Raw genomic sequence first — 22,719 nt, 5'->3', positions numbered from 1 at the left:
GGAAAACTCACAACACTGCTGAATGATAGCCTAGTCTCACAGGTGGCTTCTTTGACTTTATAAAGAGCAGTACTTTCATTCATCATCATTATGCTGACTCATATTCTCATCTAATGAATGATAGCTAAGGACATAAAAAGAAAAATTTTGTTTTTAAATAATTTATTACACGTTTGAAACTTATTTCAACTTTTCCAATGACTATAACTTTGCATCAACATAACCCCTACATTGAAAAGCTATTACTTCCAGTTGAAAGAAATATTGTATTGAAAATTACAAAGATATCCATGAATTGATTATGTGGTCCCTAAGAAAAACTGAATATAGAGAATGATTTTAGCATAAAGGAGGTGATAAACATAAGCGAGGGATAACTGTAAGGGGGATTCTAGAGGAAGACAATAGGATATTGAAGGCAGAGGTTAGGAATGGCAAGATCAGATAAAGAAGGCAAAAATCAATTTAATTTAGTTGGAGCAGAAGGGGCTTGGTGGGGACACAACAGGTTAAAGATTATAGATACTAATAGGCAACTGGAAGTATCAGCTCTAAAGAGATAATTAAAATGATTAGAAGATATATCTGGCTGATATCAATAGGATAAATGTATATTTAGGAAATTCAAAGGTATAGTAATAAAAAATCCTGGTAAAGACATTGAAAGTCAAAGAAAGATAAACTATTTCTGGAGGGAAAAGATGGAGTGATCTGGTAGTCACCACCTTAATTAAGGATCAAACTTTGCATTACTAAGAGTGGGACAATCTAACATCATACACCTTCTGGTATGATGCAAAGTATACTTCAATATCACCTATGAAGGAATCTTGTAAAAATGCTTACACCGAATCTAATAAAGTTAGATTATAGAAAATATAAAAGATAAAGAAGTTAAATTTTAGTATGAGGAAACGATCAGACAAATCCAGAATGTGGGAAATTCTATAATCATCATGGAGTTAATATCATGAAAGAAGGAATTGAGAACTGTTTCAAAGTCCAAAAAGACAAAAAATGAAATGCACTGTGTAAATTTCTATTGGATTCATATGTTTTTTAAAACTTTGAAGACTTATCTTAGGACAATTTGAGTCTGGACTAGGTATTATTAGATTATTTTGAGATTAGCTGGAGAACTTAGAAATTAGGTGGTAAAACATATTGACTTCACATCAGAGAAAACTAAGGTCCAGGGAGTTTACAAATGACTTGCCCAAAATTACACTTTTAATTGACTACAGTGCCATTTTAAACCCAGGTTTTCTCATTCCTAATATAATACTCATTTTTCTACTAGAGACAGATGCTATTTATATGAATAATGCCTATTATATGAGAAAATAAAAAAAACTAACCATAGAGGAAGTAAGTAAAGAAATGTGTTGCTTTGTGTTGCTTCGCCCCCCACAGATTTGTCACCCCTCCTCCCCTGGGTGACGGCTATGCAAAGGATTACTCAAAGCCCATCTCTTCTGAGCAGTGAAAGACCCCAAAGTGGTTAATCTTCCCAGGACCCTCCAGCAAGAGGCATCCCTTCCTTGGGAAATTAACCCCGAATTGGGGTTCTCCTCCTGCATTTATTTTCCAGACCAGGAAGTTACAGGAAGAGACATAGGTGGGGTTATAGTTTAACACTTTAGGCTGGTAACTTTCAGTGAAACAAGTCAGATGACATTCCATTAGACAATTAAGTGATCCATTAGACAATTAAGTGATCCATTAGACAATTAAGTGATCTTACAGCAATTTCTCAGTATCTTTACATAACAATCAGTAACTAGTCTGTCCTTGAGCCAGCAACCTTGAGTGTTATAATTCTTTATCTTACACCAGAGACTTTATAATCTGAGAAAAATTTCCAGTCCTCTGCAAGGTCAATATTTGAAACTGCAAAGCTTTGGAAAACCAGGCCCTGTGAGGTACATTTGCTTTATAGTATATTCCACAGAATTGCCTCTTGATTACCTTTTACTAATGGAGTTTATTAAATTGCTTAAATGGGTGTGTGAGGGCTGACTAGTTTTCCTCTTAGTGAGAAGCATCTCCAGCCCCAATCTTTTGCATCCATGTATTGTTCATGACTTCTCAAGCTCTTAGAATTAAACTAAAAGTCATCTTTTTCCTTACTGGTCCAAAAATTAAAAGCACACTAAGCAAGCACAGCAGAAAGCACAAAGAATTCTATCGTGTCCCTCTTAATTATAAGATTGCATGCTGCCTCTCAGGAAAATACAAAAATAGTGAATGCTGGAACAAGAACAAAGATGTACAATACACACAAGCTCAAAACGTTTGCAGCTAGAGTGTGTTACGTCTTTCTATCTCCCTCCACAGGTGATACTCAGTCCTTTTCATCAATGAGACACTGGTCATTTGCACATGAGTACATAACCACAATATGATAGATTTACCCAAACACAGGTAGAGAGTTGAAAAAGTCCTAACTCTTTCATCTTATTAGGGAGCTGACTATAGCAGTGACATGTTTGTTAGTTACTGGCTTGTGGTTTTGTTTGCTTACTTGCTTGTTTCAAAAGAGAAAGAAAGCTTTTCTTCCTACTCTTGTTTACAGGAAAATTTTTAGAAATACTTGTTTGTATATGATCAATTCTCATTTAAGCACCTAAATGACAAATATTGACAAAATTCTATGATATTCCATAACAAAATAATCTTTTCATTTCAATATGCTTTATGACCAATTATTTTATTTTTAAAACAAAATTACCTTTAAGAAAGTATCCAAACATAAATGATTTTAGCTTATATTCTTCGCTAGATACTGCCTAGTTAATAAATGTTACTCTCTCTAAAATGTGACCTGTAAAATGGAAACAAGAACAAGAAGCCTAAATAATACACAGGCTTTATAACCAACTCCCTGAATGCTTAGTTATAGATCTGCAAATTTTTTAATTTCCCATTTATCTCAAAAATCTGTCCTTTGATCTAGCCTATGAAATTGTGATCTATCAAATTATGATTTCAAGCTGTACTCTGTTTGTTTATATACCACAATATGACCAGAAAATTACAATACTGATTTCAAAAATAAAATTAATTTGGTTTTGCTGCCTTAGTTACAAAAGGAATACATGTGCATTGGGCAATGCTTTAGAAAATAAATGACAAAGACAATTAAAATTACCGTCAATCACATTAGAAAGAAATAACCAGCATTAACATTTTGATGCATACACCTTACCAGTTATTTCTATTTATATGTACACATACACATTTTTAAAATAGTGTACAGTGTACTGTATATATTGATTTCTTAAAATCATGTGGTATGGTTTTTGAAGAAATTTAAATGCTACCCTGTAAATAATCAAAATTTAAAATTTATACAAAATAATATCATTTTTGAAAATGTAACATTAAAAATGCCTTTAATATAGTTATAACTACAGTATAATTTATGTAACCCAGATATTTTTACAAATATGATGACCCAAACTACAATAATCTCATATTAGTTCTTGTCACCATATAACATTCTAATAGTAATTGTATTTTTCTCTTGACTAAACATTTCTATATGTAGAGCTCATTGCTTATTTTAATCACTACTTGGCAGTCAGAATTTGACAGAACTTTATAACACAGAGGTCTGGGCTTTTTTCTTTAAACAGAACATCATATCACCATAAGCTTCTGTATACTAATTTTTATGGGTACATATTTTCCTTTCATTAGCACTACATTCCTATTATTACTATTTCAAAAAGAAAAGTCTCCTCCCTAAAAAAGCCATTTCCACTCCCTCTCACCTCACCACATTTAGATAGGTACAAATAAAGAACCATTAAAACTAATTCAGATTAAGGAGAGGGAGTGAGCAGTCCAAAAAGCCAGCCTACTTTACAAGAGTTGAAAGTTTAAATGATAGAAAATTAGACATTTTTCTCTTTTAAGTACAAGAGAACACTAGACCAGTAGTTTTCAAATATTTTTAGGAGTATTTATTTTGCAAAAGACAATGTTTGTATAAAACCAACATACAAAACACATGAAATAGGTTGCTTCAGCTCAAACTTAAAGGAGCAAGTCCCAGACACATCCTGATTGGCATCTGCCTTGCCTTGTAGTTGGTCCTTGAAGCACAACTACAGACACTCAGGGCTCTGGGGAGCATGGTACTGAACAAAAATTTATGATTAAGCACATCAGTGACATAGTATCAGAAGCAGATAAGTCTCAGAAACTATTAAAGAACAGTTTCTAAATACGTATCAGATATTTTTATTTTTTAATAATCAGTCATATGAAGGCTTTTTACAATACAATTTTGTTTTCATGTACACAAATATGTCTTATTTCTATATTTTTAAGAAGAATTTAACTTTTGAACAAAAAGGTTTTAAATAGAACTCTGTACATTATTTTATATCATTTTAATTTTTAGCACTTCCTTTCACTCTCAACTTTTTCCTGGTTTGAATAATAAATTTCCATTTTATGATTAAGAAATTTGAAGTGTTGACACCTTCAGTCAACTTTTTCATTAAGCCAAAATATTATTTTATTTTATTTTACTTTTTGAAGTTATTTCTTCATTATTATTATTATTATTACATTCAAACATGTTGTAGTTGCAGTGGGAGGGGCAGGTGGGAGTGGGGTAGGAAATGGAGGTGGATGTGGGGGTGGGACTGGCCCATTGCCAGCTCCTTCAAAGGCCTGGTTGCCAAGGAGAGGGGGGCATGACTGAGGCCCATGGGCTCCCCCAACTTCAGCTCAGGAGCCTGTGGGGTTTCTGGCAGTGGCTCAGTTGTTGCTGGGCTGGATGTGAACATCAAGGGGTGTGGCTGCTGCCAGAAGCCCCCCCACCCTGGCTCAGGAGCCCATGGTGGCCGTCATCACCTGGCTGGATGCAGACAGAGGGGCAGGGCATTGCTGAAGCCCTCTCAGCCCCCCCACCCCCCACCCTGGCTTGGGAGCCCAGGGAGCTTCCATTGGTGGGTCAGTTATCACCAGGCTGGATGTGGACATCAGGGGGACGTGGCTGAGACTCTTGTCCCCCTTCACTACAGTTCGGGAGCCTGGGGGGCTTTCAACAACAGTACAGTCATTGCCAAAGCCTAGATATTAATTGGAAAATACTCTAAGGGCGAGGTAACTATAAGCTCAGGGAAAAAACAAATTTTGCTAAATGAAGGATATTGTCAATTTTATTTTTTAAAATGAAATGCTGTGTTAGTCCCAGTTTTCTTAAAAGTGGATGCCAATATAGAATTAAATGTGAAAGCATTTTATTAAGGAAATACCTGTGAGGAAAAATGGGGAGTATTTGAGGAAGGCTGGGGAGAGTAGACTGCAAAGCAAGTCTAACACCAAGTGAAGAAGTAGGAAGGAAGGTTGAATGGAAGAGTTCTAGGCTGCGGTTGTAGTGCTGCCAGACACATCTTATGGCCACCACAAGTGTATAAATATTTCAGCCCAGACATTTCCACGAGTGCTATCTTTCTGTCACTCAGATTACCCTTATACTACAATCACCAAATAAATCACATATGATTCTTTTCAATGTTTCCACAAATTTAGATGCTCCAAAACTGTAGCTTTCTAAATTTTATTCATTCCAGAAATATAAACTTATCTAGTTAAAAGTTTCAACAAATTGAGACTTTGCAAGGTTTATTTAGAGAATTTGGAAACCAAACTAATACACTGATCTGTCCTTATTTAATTTCTTCAGTACTCCCTTTGTTTGTGAGGATAAAGTTTGACATCTTCCTTTGTGCAATTTTTGTTTTAATAATTGCACCTTTCTAAAAACTTTTGACACTCCATTCATTAAATACTTTTATTGAAGATTTCAAATTGATTTTGAATAAATGTAACAAAAATTTGGAGGGTCTGTTTCCAAAAATAGCATAGTACCATTATGGAACACTTACATTGTTTTACAAAATAGTCTTTCAAAGGCTCAGGCATCTCTAAAATCTGACTGGTAAAGACTAGCAGAGAAAAAGTGCATACCTTCTGAAGTATGTTTTTTAATTTAACATGAACTTCATTTGGCACTGTCCCAGGCAAAGCAAGATGTACAATCAAGTACTACCACTCTCTCCTGATTCTTCTCCTACTCTTTGGCCACCTTTTATTATCTGTATTATCAAGTTTCATCCTCAGCCTACCTCTTAATGTATGTCTTCCTCTAAGGATCTAATCATCTTCATCACCTTTTCATATTACTCTATATTCAGGTTAATTTCATCCATATCTATGACTTCATTCATTCAATAAATTTTTTAGTGGATTTTATGTGACAAACACTAGGCTAGTTAATGGGGATACCAAAAAAAAAAAATAGACATGGTTCATGACCTCAAATAATTTACCATTTATTAGAAAACTCAGACAACTAATAAGATCTCATCCATGTTGCTCAGTAGAGGTAAATACATGATTCTATTGGAGTACGTAGAAGATTCATTGAGAGGCACCAAACCCAAATCAGATGAAAGGCTTTAGGGTCAGGGAAGATGTTCTGCCAAAGAAACTTGGAAGAAGAATAGGAATCAGTGTATGAAGAGGAGTAGGAAAGGTTTTCCAGGTAGAAGAATTAGCACGGCACATTCAAGCAGACTCAAAAAATTCAACACGGATTCAGTTTATAGGGATGAAACAGTGACAGATGTGACGTATAGGAGTTTGTGACTTTATCTTGAAGGCTATGATGAGGGTCAAAAAGATTTTCAGTGGAATATTGTATTGGATTGAATTACATCCCTCCAAAACTCACTGAAGCTTGAATTGTGTCCCCCAAGTTTTATGTATCAGAAATTTGGCCCCCACTGTGCCTATTAAGAGGGTGGGAAATCCTTTCATGGTAATTGAAAGATGGAGCCTTGAAGAGGTGATTAGATTGTAGGACCATGCTGTAGTGAATGGATTACAAATGGTGGTCAGGAGTGTGGTTCTGAGGACTTTAAAAGAAGAATCTGTGTGTGTGTCTCTGTATCTTGCTCTCTCTCTCTCTCTCTCTGCTCTGCCATTTTACAATGTGATATTCTATGTCACTCAAGTCACCACCAAGACCCTCACCAGATGTGTTCCTTAGACTTTGGACTTCCAAGCCTCTAAAACAGTAAGCAATAAATTTTATTCTCTTATGGAGTACCCAGTTCTGTGTATTTTGTTATAAGCCTTGGAAACAGACTAATACAAATATCATCACATTGCATTTTGGAAAATCAGACTAGCAACAATGTGGAGAATGGTTTGGATTGGACATGATGTAATAACTGAAGAATCTAGAAAGAAAATATAGGGGCATAATCTAAATCAGTTCAAGTGATGCTGGAGAAAAGAGGACTAATTGGGAAGACGTTATAAAGAGATGTAATATATAGGAAAACTTTACAAGGGTAAAGAAAATGGAAGAGGCCTGGATGACTCTAAGGTTTCTCATTTGGGTAACTGACTAGGTAGTTGATGGAGTTTGGATGTGTTGTCCCCTCCAAAACTCATGTAGAAATTTGATCTCCAATGTGGCAGTGTTAGAAACTGATTGAGTCATGGGCGTGGATCCCTCATGAATGGATTAATGCTCTCCCTGGGGTAGGGGGGAGTAATGAATGAGTTCTCATTCTATTAGTTCCCGTGAGAGCTTGTTGTTTATAGGACCCTGGCACCTCCTCTCTGTCTCTCTTGCTTCCTCTCGCCATGTGATCTGTTTGTACTTGCTGGCTGTCTGCCACTTTCTGAAATGAGTAGAAAGAGCCTGAGGCCCGTGCCAGATGCAACTGTCCCAGAAACGTAAGCCAAATAAACCTCTTTTCCTTATAAGTTACCCAGTTTCAGGTATTCTGTTATAGCAACACAAAATGGACTAATACAGTAGTAGTGTCACAAAGAAAGAAACTAATATAGAAGGAGGAATAAGTTATGGAGTAATAACTGGTGAGTACAATTTTTAACTTGTTTCATCTGAAGTGCTTATGAGACATCCAAGAGATAATGTACAAGAGGAAGTTGCACATGTAAGATTGGAGTTCAGAAGAGAAACATGAGTTGGAGATATACATTCTAAGAAGTCAATACCACACAAATGATATGGAAAACATGCAAGGAAATAAGACTCAGAAAAGTCTGTAGAGTGACAAGAGAAAGATAAATTAATCCTAGAGGGTCATCAAAATTTATGGAGCAAACAAAGGAAGAAAACCTGTCCAAGATGGCTAAGCATGCAGAGACAGAAAACATCTGGAAAGTGAAATACCATGGAAATGAAGAGAGTAACTGGTTTGAAGAAGATGGGAGTGATGAAAAAAACATCTGTCAGTCACTAAGTAACATCATAGAAGAATTAAGAAGTACCCATTGATTTAGTAACAAAGGGAGCATTAGAAATCTTGACAAGAGCAGTCGCAGTGATGAGCAGAAGCCAGATTGCAGGTGACTGAGGAGTAAGCTGAAGAGGAGACAGTGTAAATACGAATACAGTTTTAGGGGTACAGAAAGGAGAAGGGGTAGGAGATAAAAAGAAATAGGGGTAGGCTTAGATGAGGAGAATTTGTTGTTGCTTTTAAGATAGAGGAGACTTGAATATGTTTATATGCTGTGAAACATCCAGAAAAGGGATAAAGTTTGAAGACACACAAGAGAAAAATGATACTTGGAACAAGGTCACTAAGAAGAAAGAACACACTAGAGAGAAATATCCTCAAATATAAAGAGGGTTTCCTATTGGGAAGTTAAAAAAACAAAAGGGAAGGGTGGGTGCTGTTGTAGGTTAAGTTGTATCCCCTCAAAATTTATGTTGAAGTCCTAACCCCTGGTACCGGTGAATGTGACCCTATTTGGAAATAGGGTCTTTGCAGATGTGATCAATTTAAGATGAAGTTACACTGGATTAGGGGAGGCCCCAATCCAATGTCTTTGTGAGAAAAGGAGTATTTGGACACAGACACACCAACACAGAGGGGAGAAAGAAAAAGTACACAAGGCAGAAAACAGAGGGATAAATTTCCAAGGAATGCTAAGGATTGTCAGCAACTGTCAGAGCTAGGAGAGAAGCATGGAACAGGTTTTTCCTCAGGGCCTCCAGAAGGTACCAACCCTGCTGACACTTAACATTCGACTTCTGGCCTCCAGAATTATTAGAGGATAAACTTTTGTTTTTAGCCAGCCAGACTGGTAAATTGTTATGGCGACTCTAGGAAAGAAATACAGTTGAAGAATCCAGTAAGTGTGAGGGAGTTTCCAGTTGATGGACTTTCCACCTAATTGCTTCTGTTTCCAATATGAAGTAGAGGATGAGAAAGGATGTGAAAGAGGATGAGAAATATGATAGAGTAGAGGTTAGGGAAAGTGAAGGTAACTTGAAATAATTGTGCAGACTTGGAGAGATGATTAGGAATGTGTAAAAGTTTGTCAGCCTCACTTATCACATATATTCTCTCCCAAATCAATATCCCAAATCTAAAACAATCTCTCAGGTTTTTCTTTTGAACACCAGACATATCCACCTCTCAGGATGGCTAGTACTTTACATTCCTTTTTCTGTCACAAAGGATTATGGTGAAGTTCACATGTGACACACTTGCATGGGTATTTCCAGGGTTTTGTTCAATTTCCAGTGGATTTACTATAACTCTTCTTTTTTTCTTAGAAAAGCATAACATAATAATATGGAGTGAGAGACGCATTAACTAATTTTTTAAAAAGTAAATGATCCTCGAAATACTGCCATTTGCAACAACATGGATGGACCTTGAGAGAATTATATTAAGTGAAACCAAGTCAGGCACAGAAAGAGAAATACCACATGTTCTCACTTATTGGTGGGAGCTAAAAATTAATATATAAATTCACACACACACACACATACACACACAAAAAAAAAAAAAAACGGGGGGGAGAAGATATAACAACCACAATTACTTGAAGTTGATACGACAAGCAAACAGAAAGGACATTGTTGGGGGGGAGGAGGGAAGGGGGGAGGGAGGGAGGTTTTGGTGATGGGGAAACAATAACCAATCACAATGTATATCGACAAAATAAAATTTAAAAAAAAAGTAAATGATCCTCAAATGTGGATACTTTATTACTAGCAATAAAATACTTGGGAAATATTTCACAGCTGACCAAATCATCTCTGTCTCTTAAAATATAAGAAAGGTTCATGGAGAAAGATTATTAGTTCTCTTAAACATAGGAATGTATGGTTATAGTGGAATTTTCAACTGTAAATATCCATCAGGTAGACCAGAAATTTGGGTCTTATGTTTCACTGTATAGTACTTACAATGCCTTGAGAGATAAAAGGTTTTGATTTGCGATAATTGAGCCAATATTGGCTTAAAGTGGGTAAGTGAAATATGGAGATAGATGAAACTACTAAACTGTCTTGGCAAGTTCAGAGTTGGGGAAAGTGGAAAACTGATGGATTGGCCAGCCAGCTAACCCTCTTACTCCTTTAAGATCAGTTGGATGTGAATCTAATGTAAGACTGGCCCGAAAGCAAGAATCTTACTTGTTGGGAAGGCTCATCTCGCAAAGACCAGGAGACAGAGATCACTGCAATCAAGCAAGAGGTTTTTTATTTCCAGCATGCTGGGGTCGCTCCGTCTTCAGGACAGAAACGGCCATGAGCTCCTAACTCAAGCATCGTTTATACAGTTTGGTAGGCAGACTTTGGTAACAGGATGGGTTGTATGCCATTTATTGGCCACTTTAAGCAATTTTTAAAACCATTGGGCTTTTAGCTTTTGGCAGGCAAAGGAAGGACTGAGGTATTGACCAACAGTCTACTCCTCCCTTCCCCCCTCTTTCCTCCCTTGGTGTCCAAAGATAAGGAACTGGTCATGCTGTTCCTGGAATTGGGTGAGCATACTCCCTTCCTGGAACTGGGTGTACTTTGGGAGGTTTGGGAAGTCCCACCCACAGGGGCTTGTAAAACCTTGCGCAAGCTAATTACAGAAGCAGAAAAGGTAGTCAGTTAATATTCAAGGGTGGGGGAAGGGGTTCAGGTCCACACTAACAACTCAGGTGTAGGCCAAAAAAAGTTGGTAAAGAGGCTCTACATACGCCCCATTCTCAGAGAGAACATAAGTGTAGCCATAGGATATTAGTACTAGAAGAGACCTTAAAAGTCATCTGCATCAGACACATTATTTTGTCAATGAGTGAAGGTTAAAAAGGGAATGTTCTGGATTAGAGGGTAGAAAGTTTAGTTATGAATGATCTAAGTCGCTAGTCCAACATTGCACAACATTTTATTGTCAGAACCACAGTGGGACCCAAGTTTTCTAACTTCCCTTTCAGGCTTCTGTCCAGATTCCACAAAGAAACATTCCAATTTTGTTTTGTTGCAACAGGACAAGAGAGAAAAAAAAAAGTTCTGGGCTCTAATATGAATTTTAACAAAACATAATATATGGTTTGGAACAAAGTTCAGCTAAAGAATTTTTATATTTGTCTGAGACAGAGTGATATTTGGTTTCTGGGTTAGTGGATAGAAGGTTTAGTTATAAAAGATCTAAGCTGCTAGTCCCAACATTGCACAACATTTTATTGTCAGAATCACAGTGGGACCTATGTTTTGGTTTCAAGTCTCTATTCTCCCATGGTGCTGGCCAACAGAGTGATTGTTTGAGATCAAATGACCAGGACTTATTATCCTCACTTCTTTACCCCATGGCCTGGAAAACAGACAGGAATTGTGGTTCAGAATGCAGTTTGGGCATCGTGTAACTGGTACTCTCAGGTACTGACAGTGATTGAAAAGTTTGCTCTAGAGAACAGTTTAATCTCCCCCATGAACTCCTATTGGTTTCCATTGTAAATTATTTTGTCTAATGGCTTTCACTCCCTCATTCTCTTATTTTTGAATATCTCTTTCAAAAGATATCTTTTCATTTCATTCTGATCAGATATTCAAAAATAAGAGAATTCAAATTAATGTTTTACTCTAGTCTTTCTTTAATATCTTTTAGTCAATTACTCCTTTTTGCCTTAAATCATGTGTAATGCAAATGAAAGAATCTGAGAAGTCACAAGTTGGAGTCTGACCTCTTAAATTAACTTCATTTAAATAACTCTAACTACAGGAAAGAGCAGACCTTCTTGCTTTTGGGGTGAAAAGAATCAAAATTTGAAATGTCAGTTGCCTCAGGTGGGCACATCACATTGAATTGTATTCAAAGATAGCTTAAAGCTAGCTTCACACTGAATTATAATAGAAAAGTCACTGAAGTCATCTTTTTTCATCTACAGTAGAAAAAGGAAAAGAACTTTAGTATTACTTAACATTGGAAAGGTGGTTCATGGATATATAAGTCTACCAATTTTACCTCTCTACGTAATAAGTTTTTCTCTGAAAACTCAAAAAACCTATAAAGTTATACAATAATTGATACAATTTGGTATACTGTCAATGTATATATATAAATTAATGTGATGAAAATATAGAGATAAAATTTAATTCAGTAAATACTTTGGTGGGCAACAATGAAGACTTGTAGTTAATGATTCTCTAACGGGGACAAGACAAAAGCTTTTTGAAGTCTATAATTATAAATCTGTGAAAACAAGTAAACCATCTCAGAAAAAATAGCTTAAAAAGAAAAATATAATTCTGTACCCCATAAATATGTACAATTGGTACATTTCAATTAAATTTTTTAAAATTAAAAAGAGGATCTCTTCTATTTTAAGTAGATCCAGCTAATGATCCACAAAATATTCCCAAGTTAGGCCAGCAATACATTTTCACCATAAATTCTTTATAATGCTAATGGGATTCAGGACACACTACTCCAAAATATGGCAATGTGGCATTTTAGAAAACAGCAGAAGCAGGAAGGATACTCTCACCTACCCTTTTCCCTTCTTCCCTAAAGCAGAACATTAAACCTAGGAAGGTCACTGTCTGACATTCTCTTTCACTTCTTCTCTCAAGACCCTCATGTGGCTTGCCGGATACATGAAGGGAAGGAATGTCACAAGAATCCCAAGAAGCATCTGAACAAACAGACCTGGCTACATTTTCCCCAGTTTATTACCATTGGATCATATTCTTTTTTCCTCTGATCATACATCTGCATGACTGCCTGTGGCGCTCTTGGCTAATGGCAGAATCCTGCCAACATCACCAATTATGGTGCTAAGGCTAATGTTGGCATCCTGCTCAGAGCACCAACCGTCTAGCTATACGACCATGCCAGTTGTCAGGCTCTTTTACCTGCCAGTAATCCTGCTGTGTCATGCTAGGCTAATGTCACAATCCAGTTGACACAGTCAATTGCAGAGCTACTTATCCTGTTCATGACGCCAATTGTAAAGCTACAGGACCACGCCAGTTGTCAGGCTCCTTTACCTGCCAGTAATCCTGCCCTGACTGGTCCATTGTCAAGCTAGGGCTGGGTCTAGAGCTCACAAACCTCTCAAGCCTATTCCAGACTGGGTCACAGACCCCTCACATGCCAGGCTGGGTCCCCAAACCCTTCACAAGCCAGGCTGGGTCCCCAGAACCCTTAGATGCAGGTCTATGAGCTAGGTAACCGGGTAACCGGCAAACAGGTTCTTGGAAGCCATAGGTTGGAAAGCCATGGCTGCTTGCGTGGCAGTGGCCACCTGAGGCAGTAAACTCCAGCCAAGGTGGCAGCACCTGAGGCAGTAAACTGTAGCCAAGGTGGCGGCACCAAGCAGGTGCACTAACTCCACTCACACATAACCTGCCCACAAAGAATACTGCATCACTCCCAACCTGCCCTGAGGGGAGGGGACCTGATTAAATTATTTTCCCAACATGCCGACATAGCCAATTATCAAGCTAGGGCTGGGTCTGGAGGTCCCAGACCCCTCAAGCCCATTCACAGACTGGGTCACAAACCCTTCACATGCCAGGCTGGGTCACCAGACCCTTTACACGCAGTTCTATGAGCTAGGTAGGTAACCAGCAAACAAGTCCTTGGAAGTTGCAGGTTGGAAAGGCATGGCCACTTGTGCTGTGGTGGCTGCCCCAGGCACTAGAATGCCAGCCAAAGTGGTGGCAGTGCACATGCACACCAACTCCCCACACACAACTTGTTTACTGAATCACCCCCAACCAGCCCTGAGGTGAGGGAACCTGACCAAACTATTCTATTTTCCCAACACTGCCCATAAAAAATACATAGATTTCCCAATTTCTTTGGTTTTTTATTTCTGAAAGTTCCCCCATTACTTAAAACTTATATTAAATAAATTTGTCTGCTTTTCTCTTGTTAATCTGTTTTCTGTTATAGGGCTCTCATCCATGAACCATGTGATAGGTGAGGAAAAGATATTACTTTTTCTCCCCTACAACACATATATTACCATAAACTATTTGCTAAACATTTCTTGGTCTGAAAAGGAACCCAAGACTACAAATAAAGACTATTTAAAAAATAAGGTTTCCAGTCAAGATGGCATAATAGACAGTCGCCAGCATCACGCTCTCTAACAAATCAACCAATTTACAACTATTAAGAAGCAATGACAGCCAAGCTGGGGCCATTAGAGCTCAGGGGAAGAGGAGGAGAAACCTACAGATTGCATGAAGGCTGGAGAAGCCACAATGAGAGAAAGAACTGCTCTGACTGTTTTGGCCCCAGCCAATTCAGGGCTGGAGCTGGTGAGTGCACAGAGCAGGAGCTGGCAAAAGCCACTGCTATGCCCTTTCTATGAAGTTGCTTGGACGCGGCAAGGGAGAAGAGGGCCTTGGTGGCATCCAGGCCAGCAAGACTACTGATAGGTTTCCTGTGGACCTACCGTAAAAAATTGTAGTAGAATTGTAGGAAAATATACCTTTAATGTACACAGTTTTGTAACAAATGCTTGCTAAACACATTTTAAGTAAAGCAGCTCCTGAGAGGCCATATAAAGGTCAGGCGGGCCCGAGCACACTAAACATTCCAAGGAAGGGAAGACCCCACCCAGTTCCAGGAACTAACTAGTTCCTTATCAAAAGGCCACCTGGCCAGACCCCAGGGAAGATAAACGATTGAGAAATGTGCTATTCCTTATTGGGGTGCCAGACAGCCTGCTAAAGCCTACCTGTAAATCTAAAGGTGCCACAAATCTATCAGGGTACCAGTCTGCTAAAGTCTACCCATAAATCTAAAGGCACCACAGATAACCAACAACTCATCCTGTCACAAAGATCTGTTCAGAAAAACTGTATAAAAGCTGCTTGTATTGTAAGTTTGGGGTCGCTTCTGTCTTGAATGCTGAGTGACCCCAGCATGCTGGAAATAAACTCCTCTTGCTTGATTGTATCGGACTCTATCTCGTGGTCTTTGTGAGGTGAGCTATCCCAAAGTGTGGGGTTTGTGCATGGTGCACAGATCTTACATTTTTGGGGGCTCATCCGGGATGAGGCTCGCTCTCTCCAGGACCAGAGACTAGAGAACGGAGGATTGCTCGAGCAGCATTTCCCGCAGTTGTCTGTCTGTCTGCTTTGTCTGTCTTAGAGTCTTCTTTGTTGTTTACTGTAATCTGGTTTTGGATTTTCTGAGGCTCCAAGGCGGAGCCATCAACCTGTAGTGGTCATAGCGGTGGGTAGACGTACCAACATGTCACGGCCACAGGAATCCTGGAGGACGCTCCAGATTCTTCTGTGGGAGACGAATAAGTTTGGCTCCATGGGAGATCTCTAGGAATGAGACCCCTCCCGAGTTCTCTGATAATCTGGTTGTGGTGCTCGTGGCAGGGGCACATCAGTGTTTTGTTTTTTGTCTGTCTGGTTGCATGTGTGTGGGGACTGATGATTTTCTGGGGCGACATGGGGCAGACTGTCTCAACCCCTTTAAGTCTGACTCTAAAATACTGGACTGATGTAAAGGATAGAGCTAATAATTTGTCTGTGCAGGTTAGAAGGAATAAATGGACCACACTGTGTTCTTCAGAGTGGCCAGCTTTCCAACTCAGCTGGCCCACTGAAGGTTCCTTCTCTACGCCATTGATTACAGCAGTAAAAAGGAAAATTTTCAGTTCTGAAAATCACCCAGACCAGATACCTTATATCGTTGTCTGGGAAGATCTAGTCACGGATCCTCTGCCGTGGGTCCGTCCCTTTGTTCCCTTAACAGGTCCAACAGCTGTATTTGCTCTCCGAGAAATAAAAAAGAAGCTGGAGGTCCTGCCGTCCACCGACCCGACTAGCTTCTTTCTGATCCTCCTCCCCCTCCCTATCCTCCTACTCTCCGATCACAGGTAGCCAGCCCGTCAGCCCCGCCAGAGGACCCACCAGAAAATGAATCCGAGGGAGGGCCTGCTCAAGGGACACGCAGTAAACAAGTGGCCTCTCCAGAGGCAATCCCTATCTTCCCTCTGCGGGCTTATGGCCCTCCTGATGAAGAGGGCAACCAACCCTTACAGTACTGGCCTTTCTCCTCTTCTGATCTTTACAACTGGAAAACTCAAAATCCCCCTTTCTCTGAAAACCCCCAAAGTCTCACTAACCTTGTAGAATCCCTCCTCTTTACTCATCAGCCCACCTGGATGACTGTCAGCAGCTTCTCCAGGTCCTGTTCACCACCGAGGAGAGACAACGGATCCTCCTGGAGGCTCAAAAGAACGTTCCAGGAGCCGATGGGTGACCTACCCTCCTCCCTGATGTTATAGGTGCAGGATTCCCGTTGATCAGACCAAACTGGGATTTCAACTCAGCAGAAGGTAGGGAGCACCTAAAGGTCTATCTCCAGGTTCTAATGGCAGGTCTCTGAGGGGCAGCAAAATGCCCCACTAATTTGACTAAGGTAAGAGAGGTAATCCAGGGGCCCAATGAGTCTCCTTCAGCATTTCTCGAAAGACTCATGGGGGCATTCCGTCAGTTTACCCCATATGATCCTGGTAGTAAAGAGCACAAAGCTACTGTGACAGTTGCTTTTATTGACCAGGCTAGCAGAGACTTCAGGAAGAAACTACAGAAGCTTGAAGGGTTACAAGATAAGTCATTGAGAGAATTAGTGCAGGTGGCTGAAAAGGTTTATCATAATAGAGTCAGAGAAAGAATAAGAAATAAAGAGAGAAAAGCGCCAAGAAAGAAATTTTCACAAAATTCTGGCCACTGTAGTCAGGGAGACTAAGGAGTCTAATAAAACAGTACCGGGCAACAAAAAGGGACCCCTGGCAAAGGATCAATGTGCGTATCATAAGGAGAAAGGACACTGGGTTCAAGACTGCCCCAGGAAAAAGAGCCTCAGGGCCCCAAAGTCTTGGCCCTGCATGAGATCAGTGATTAGAGGGGATGGGATTCGGCACACCCCCCGAACCCAAGTGGAGGGGAAGCCTACTCAGTTCGTGGTAGACACGGAGCTGAAAATTCAGTATTACTACAAGCAAATGGACCTCTTCTCAAGAGGAAGTCATGGGTACAAGGGGCTACAGGGTATAGACAGTACCCATGGACTACCCGAAGAACAGTGGACCTAGGCGTGGGCTGGGTATCCCACTCGTTCATGGTCATTCCTGAGTGCCCCTACCCACTGCTGGGAAGAGATCTCCTCACCAAAATGGGTGCTCAAATTCATTTTAACCACTAGGGACCTTGGGTGCTAAATCGGCAAGGAAAGCCTCTCCAGATACTAACTCTCAGTTTAGAAGATGAATACCAATTGTTTAAAAAACAAGGGCAGGGGACCGGACAGATGGACTGGTGGTTAGAAAACTACCCCCAGGCATGGGCAGAAACTGCAGGGATAGGGAAAGCTAAAAACTGGCCCCTCGTCCATGTAGAGCTGAAGGCTCAAGCCAGTCATATAGCTGTCTGACAATACCCAATGTCCCGAGAAGCACACGAAGGCATCCGACCCCACATTGCCCATTTGCTCCAACTGGGGATCCTATGGAAGTGCCAATCAGCCTGGAACACGCCCTTGCTGCCAGTCTGAAAGCCTGGGACTAATGACTATCGACCGGTCCAAGATCTCCCAGAGGTAAACAAACATGTGGACGACCTCCACGCCACCGTCCCTAATCCCTATAATCTTTTAAGTTCTTTACCTCCAGACAGGACCTGGTATTCCGTACTGGATCTCAAAGATGCATTCTTCTGTTTGCCGCTGACTGTAAAAAGTCAAGATTACTTTGCCTTCGAGTGGAAAGATTCAGAGACTGACCTAACAAGGCAACTTACATGGACCCGCCTGCCTCAAGGATTCAAAAACTCACCCACCATCTTTGATGAGGCCCTACACCAGGACTTGGCCATGTTCCGGGCCTCTAATCCCCAGGTAACTCTGTTGCAGTATGTAGATGACCTCCTCCTGGCGGCGACCAACAAGGAATTGTGTCTGGAAGGAACTAAGCATCTCCTTATGGAGTTGGGAGAACTGGGCTATCGAGCCTCTGCCAAAAAGGCTCAGATCTGCAAGTGACAGGTCAGTTATCTGGGGTACCTTCTTAAAGACGGGAAAAGATGGTTGTCTGAGGCCAGAAAAGAGACAGTGTTTCACATTCCGCCACCCTCTAACCCAAGACAAGTCAGAGAATTTTTAGGTACTGCCGGGTGCTGCCGCCTGTGGATACCTGGTTTTGCTGAGATGGCAGCCCCACTATATCCTGTCACTAAGAACAGTCAGCCCTTCAAATGGGGAAAAGAGGAGCAACAGGCTTTTGACAACATTAAGACAGCCTTAATGTCCTCACCGGCTCTGGGGCTCCCTGACGTAACTAAGCCCTTCCACCTGTATGTGGCAGAAAATAAGGGGGTTGCGAAGGGGGTCCTGACTCAAAGACTGGGGCCCTGGAAAAGGTCTGTAGCATATCTATAAAAAGCTGACCCAGTAGCCTCGGGGTGGCCAGCTTGTCTAAGAATCATAGCGGCGGTCGCAGTTTTTGTGAAAGACGCTGACAAGTTGACTATGGGACAGAGTTTAGTAATCTCAGCACATCATGCTTTAGAGAGTGTTGTCCGCCAGCCCCCAGACTGCTGGCTCACAAATGCTCACATGACTCACTATCAGACTCTGTTACTGAATTCAGACCGGGTTACTTTTGCTCCACTGGCGAGCTTAAATCCAGCCACATTGTTACCAGACCCAAGACCTTGACCCTCCTATCCATGACTGCCAACAAGTGCTTGCTGAGGTGCATGGATGGCAGAAAGACTTGTCAGATCAGCCTCTGACTGACGCTGAAGCCACCTGTTTCACTGATGGCAGCAGTTTCCTGGAGGAAGGAGTACGGAAGGCAGGAGCCGCTATAGTAGACGGCCAGAATCTGATATGGGCACAGAATTTACCTGCCAGAACGTCCGCCCAGAAGGCAGAGCTCATCGCCCTCACGAAAGCCCTTGAACTAGGAGAGGGCAAAAGAATCAACATCTATATGGACAGCAGGTATGCCTTTGCCACTGCCCATGTACATGGTGCTATATATCAACAGCGGGGTCTGCTAACTTCTAGAGGAAAAAAAATCAAAAACAAGGCAGAGATCATAGCCCTGCTAGAGGCCCTTCACTGACCGCTAAAAGTGAGTATTATACACTGCCTGGGCCACCAGAAAGGGGATTCCCCCATAGTCAGAGGAAACAACTTGGCCGATTCAGAGGCAAGGGCAGCAGCCCACGGGTCCTCGTCTATTTTGTTGGTTAATGTCCCCGAGCCAGAAAAGCCCAAATTTAAATACTCAGCTGAGGACGTAACAGTGATCTCAAGGGACTCTAATAACTATTTTGATCAGGAAACAGGGTGTTGGCATGCAGCGTCAGGGAAGCCTATCTTGCCACAAGAACAAGCCCGCGCCATTATCAAACAAATGCACCAATGGACTCATCTGGGAGTAAACAAATTGACCCAGACTGCCCTGAGGACAGAATATCATATCATAGGGCTAAAACAGTTAGCAGAGCAGATAGTTAAAAGCTGTGTACCTTGTCAAAAAGTAAATATCTGCAAAAATACAGCGGGACCTGGCAAGAGACTCAGGGGAGACAGACCAGGGGTGTATTGGGAAGTAGATTTTACAGAGGTTAAGCCAGGCAGATACGGTTACAAGTATCTCCTAGTTTTTATAGACACCTTCTCCGGATGGGTGGAAGCATTCCCAGAAAAATGAGAAACAGCCACCGACCGTCGTGGTCAAGAAAATCCTGGAAGAAATCTTCCCGTGCTTCGGGGTGCCCAAGGTAATTGGGTCCGATAATGGACCCGCCTTTGTTGCCAAGGTAAGTCAGGAAGTGGCCAGACACCTAGGGGTCAATTGGAAATTACATTGTATCTATAGACCCCAGAGTTTAGGGCAGGTAGAAAGAATGAACAGAACTCTAAAAGAGACCCTGACTAAATTAACCATGGAGACTGGCATAGACTGGCTGATGCTCTTTCCCTTGGCCCTTTTTAGAGCTAGGAACACCCCCTCCCGGTTCAACCTGACCTCCTTTGAAATTCTCTATGGTGCCCCTGCCCCCTTGACTTTACTGGGGAACACCTTTGAACCCGTTTGCCACAGTAACAGTGACTTATATGCCAGGTTGAAAGGACTACAAGCGGTGCAGAAAGAGGTCTGGATGCAGCTGGCAGCCGCCTATGAGCCTGGGACCCCCGAAATTTCTCACCAGTTCCAGGTTGGAGATGCAGTCTATGTGAGACGGCATCGCTCCCAGACCCTGGAGCCCCGCTGGAAAGGTCCTTACCTAGTGCTTTTAACAACCCCAACGGCTGTAAAAGTAGATGGAATCTCCACTTGGATCCACGCCTCACATGTAAAACCTGCACCACCGGAGGACCAAGGACTGTGAGACACCGCCTGGAGAGTCTAAAGCTCCAAGGAGCACCCATTAAGACTTAAAATTGTTCAGGCGCCTAAAAAGTTATAAGATGAGGGCCCTTCTATTCCTCCTGTGCCTGGGGGTCTTTTCCCCAAACTGGGGAGCGTCCAGCCCACATACCCCTAGAAAGTTAACTTGGTGTGTTATAAATAGGGTAGGAGATACAATCTGGAGTCAATCTAAGGTAACTACAGGAGGATGGTGGCCTGACTTATTTCCAGATGTATGTAAACTAGCTTTAGGAGCCCCAAGCAACTGGGATTTAAAAGGATACTTCCATGCTCACAAGCCCCCTTCTACCCCCTCCCCACCGGGGCGCCTCGGGCTCGATCCATGGGGGGGCTGCTCTACTAGAGATCGGAGAAGTATGCTGAGCGTCCTCACCTTCTATGTATGCCCTGGGTTCCACCGTAACAGGGCACTTAGCCACAGATGTGGAGGAAAAGGAGATTATTTCTTTAAGAACAGGGGCTGCGAGACCTCAGGGGACACATATTGGGGCCCCTCATCATCCTGGGACTACATAAAGGTAACTGCCAATTATACCCACCAAAAGACAGGGAACCAAGGAAATCCAAATTGGATAAATGTCCCTGCCTGCAATGGGTGGTGCCACCCCCTCAGAGTGTCTTTCACAGAAGCAAGGAAAAAGGCTAGCAGATGGGACAAAGGATATATGTGGGGATTAAGGTTTTTTAAAGAGAGGTATGATGAGGGGCTGTTGTTTACCATCAAACGCAAAGTAGAAACCCAGTATACTGCTGTAGGCCCAAATAAATATTTAGCCCCAGTGGGGCCTACAATGGTCAGACTACAAACTACCTCAGCACCCCCGGGTACCCCACCAGGGTCCTCAGCCCCCGTTAAAAGGTCAAAAGCCAGGGCACCAAAGAAAATGTCTAAACCTTTTAAACCTAGGCTTCAAAAACAATCTGGGACATTCCACTTAATCTCTGAAGCCTTTAAAGTCTTAAATAGTACCAAACCAAATGTTACCCGCTGCTGCAGTCTTTGTTATGATGTTGCTCCCCCATATTATGAAGGAATAGCCTTTAGAAATGAAATTAAAACTGCAACTGATGTCTCTAACTGTTGTTGGCAGCAACAACAGGTCAAACTCACTCTGTCAGCTGTTACAGGGCAAGGAACATGTGTGGGAAAGATCCCCTCCTCACATAGCCAGCTGTGCAATCAGACACTTAACTTGACTGAGTGGTCTGGTGACACATATCTGATGCCCCCTTCGGGGGGATGGTGGGCTTGTGCCATGGGGATTACACCCTGCGTTAGCTCAAAGGTCCTAAAAGAAACCCAAGATTTCTGTGTTCTAGTTCAGTTGCTACCTCGGCTCATTTATCATCCCTACGAAGAACTATTATCATATTGGGATAAAAACAATGAAAACTACAGAACTAAAAGAGAGCCTCTAAGTATCATGCTCTCTGTCCTCTTAGGCTTAGGATTGGGAGCAGCTGGGGCGGCTACAGGAGCCTCAGCCCTAGTTACTCAACATCAGAATTACCAAAGTTTGCAGACAGCCATAGATGCTGATATTAAAGAAATAGAGAGTTCAATCACTAAGTTACAAGAGTCCCTCACCTCTCTTTCTGAGGTGGTCTTACAAAATAGAAGGGGGTTAGATCTCTTGTTCCTTCAGCAAGGAGGGCTCTGCGCCGCACTAAAAGAAGAATGTTGTTTTTACATTGATCACTCAGGAGTAGTTAAAGACACCATGGCTAAAATTAGGGAAGGCTTGGCCAAAAGAAAAAGAAAAAAAGATCAAAATCAGGGATGGTTTGAATCATGGTTCAACTCCTCCCCATGGCTCATGACCCTCGTGTCTACTTTGCTAGGACCGTTGGTAATTTTAGTGTTGCTTCTGACCTTCGGTCCCTGCATTTTAAATCGCTTAGTAGCTTTTGTTAGGGAACGTGTTAGTACTGTCCAGATTATGATGTTGAGAC

The sequence above is a fragment of the Cynocephalus volans genome, chromosome 8 (assembly GCF_027409185.1).
Source record: "Cynocephalus volans isolate mCynVol1 chromosome 8, mCynVol1.pri, whole genome shotgun sequence".
In the NCBI taxonomy this organism is placed as follows: Eukaryota; Metazoa; Chordata; class Mammalia; order Dermoptera; family Cynocephalidae; genus Cynocephalus; species Cynocephalus volans.
This window is presented reverse-complemented; position numbering follows the sequence as displayed.